Genomic DNA, 2942 nt, shown 5'->3' with positions numbered 1-2942 from the left:
GGGGTGGGGGACAAGGAACAGTGATGTTCAGTATAATCAGAATGAATTATCCATGTATATATACACGTATATATAAAATTGTCAAGAAATAGACTTAATTATTAAAAAAGAAATACTGTAGAACATAGGGTAATGCTAGGAACTAGATTCTCACCAGAGGTTTTTATGGCTCACATAGACTCTTAGGTCCATCACAATCCCTGTTTGCCAGAGAGACTGGAACAAAACAAAGAGAGGAGCCAGCCATGCAGTTGAGGAGAAGGGCGCTGCCAAGGCTAACGACCTGAGTGAAATCCTTAGAATACAAGGTGGGAGGAGAGAACCAGCTACCCAAACTGTCTTCTGACCTCTACACGGGGATCAGGACGAACATAGTCACACATATGCGTGTGCTCACAGACAACAAATAACAAAAATACGATGGGGATGGGGGTGGGGTGAGAGAGAGAGATTGAAGGAGAGAGATTCTGTTTTGACCAACTGGCTTTCATCTCACCATCATGCTGGCTTCTTCCTGGGTTTTGATCCGCTCTCTATCATCTACCTTTTCTGTAGAACTGAGACATTTTCTTATCTCCCCCTACCGAGTAAGGATTCTGCACATTAGTTTATCTGCTAGCTGATTTCCCTTTTCCAAGTTCCCCTGTCCAACTCTCCATTCCTCAAAAATTTGGAGAAAAACTAACATTTAACCCCACATAAGAGCCAAATGAATTGAGTTAGTTTCACTGCCCCTTCCTCTCAGTAGCTTGGGACTGAGCCGTGGAGGTCATCTCATTCAGAAAAAGAGAATGTCCCCACCATGTAAGCCAGAAGTTCAGAAGTTCAGTACTAACTTCCTTGGTACAAGTCATATGACGACAGATGTGCTCTCTGAGAGTGATGGCATTTTGAAACAGACTGGCCCCAGATTTACAGCCAACACAGGCAGGTCCTGCATAGTGCTTCGAGACGAATGCTAGTTCTGTGTCAAGGAACCTGGCCAGATACTAGGGAGCCTTGGTGGCGTCATAAATTGTCAATGGGGTTTCCCGTGAGATTGCTAGAAACTGTAGGTTTTTATAGCTTGGAAATGAGAAAGGCCTTAATCAAACATTAATTGTGTTGGGATCCTTGATTCTCAGCTGGTTATAGGCTCCAACCAGACTCCTGGGAGAGGGGGCTCCTTCTCCTCCTCATGTCTCCATAAACTTCCATCTCTTTATATCCTGCCCTACACACAGACCCTCAGACAGCTGGTCTCCATGAGTCCTATGAATGTGGATGTGGGCTTCTCTGGGTAGAGCGCAATACTCTATCTCATCCTTTAGGGCTTTCAGGGTTTGTGACTGTCTCAAAGGCTCATCATCTTCAGCATCCCAGCATGAGATTCAGGTTTACATAGAGGGCCAGAGGTACGCATATCTCTGCAGTTCTGGTCAAAGGTTGGCTTTGCGCATCATTTACCCTTTGTTGTCTCCCTGAAAGGGGGACGAACAAGTTGTCAGAACTGTGTGCCATCTCTTCCTGGGAGACAGGCTCCCTGTCTGTGGGACACCAGGGCCCCCGCCTTTTCCTTCCCCAGTATGAGACTCCTGGGGAAATTCCAGTTCCCTGTAGTCTATTGTCTCAGTAGTCTGGTTTTTAAGGGGAGTGGCACACTGTCATTCTTTATGATATTGTTGTTTCTTCCCAGACTATTATGCCATGTTTCCTCCTTTTCTTTCTGCCCTGTGGCCTTTGCTGTTTCCCAAGCCCACTCAGGCCATCTCACGGCCTTTTGTACTGATGTTTCTTTGCTTGGAGTGTTCTTTCTCCAAGGCAGCTTGGTTAGCAAGCCCCAGAGATCTGCCTGTCTCTATCTCCCGACTCCAGGATTGTCAGTGTATGCCACCATACTGTTTTCCTTTGCATATGGTGCTCTGGATCAAACCCATGTTAAACACTCTATTGCCTGAGCCATTTCCCCAACTCTGTGGTGAACTTTAAAAAAAAAAAGAGCAATCTCTCCATACCTAAAACCCTCTTAAATTTCTGTGTTTTCTCTCCTTTAAATCTATGACATAAAAATAAATCTGATACGTTCATTTTCTTTTCCTTTTGTCTATCTCTGACATTTCCCCCACTTCTCTTTTCTCTATGAGACATATTTTACAGTGTTAAATTAGTACCGTCTGTGTACTCTGTATTAACATGGCTCAATATGCATTTATTAATGAATAAGTAATGAGTAAGTAAGAATAAATGCATGCTGCTTTTCTTTGTCCCGTTATTAGTCAAGGTTCTCTAGACCTTGCCAATAAAATGAATATATAGTAAAAGGCTATTTACTAGATGGGCTTATACAGTATAGTCTAATAATCCAAAAATGGCTATTTCATGTTGGGGAGGCCAAGAATTCAGTAGCTGCTTAGTCTTGTGAGCCTGATTGTGGCACTTGTCCCAATATAGTGCTGAAGGCCTGGAGGATTCCTGAAAAGCTGTTGGCCTTTGGTCTGCCTTGGAAGTCCAAAGAAACTGACTCAAATGTCAGCAAAGGAGTCAGTAACAGCCATGGAATAGAGGAACTGGCCAGGAAGAAAAGTAGCAAGCTGGTGAAAAGCAAGATTCCTTCTTCCATCTCCTTTTTATCTGGGCTGCCACTTAAGGTGCTTCCCACAGTAAGGGTGAGTCTTTCCACTTCAAATAATACCCAGGAAGTTCCTCACAGTTGACCCGGTGGCTGCCTTCTCACTTCATTCCAGATCCAGCCAAGCTGATGAGCAAGATTAATCATCACACCTGGATTGGCCTTGAGCTTGACCTCCACAGAGAAATATCTTTCTTTCTTTTTTTTTCTTTTGAGACAGAGTCTCACTATGTAGTCCTGGATGACCTGGAACCCACTCACTAAAACCCATCTGCCTCTGCCCATGAGTGCTGGGTTCAAAGTCATGTGCCACCATAACCAATACCTTTTGATT

Source organism: Microtus ochrogaster, linkage group LG3 (genome assembly GCF_000317375.1).
Source record: "Microtus ochrogaster isolate Prairie Vole_2 linkage group LG3, MicOch1.0, whole genome shotgun sequence".
NCBI classification, from domain to species: Eukaryota; Metazoa; Chordata; class Mammalia; order Rodentia; family Cricetidae; genus Microtus; species Microtus ochrogaster.
This window is presented reverse-complemented; position numbering follows the sequence as displayed.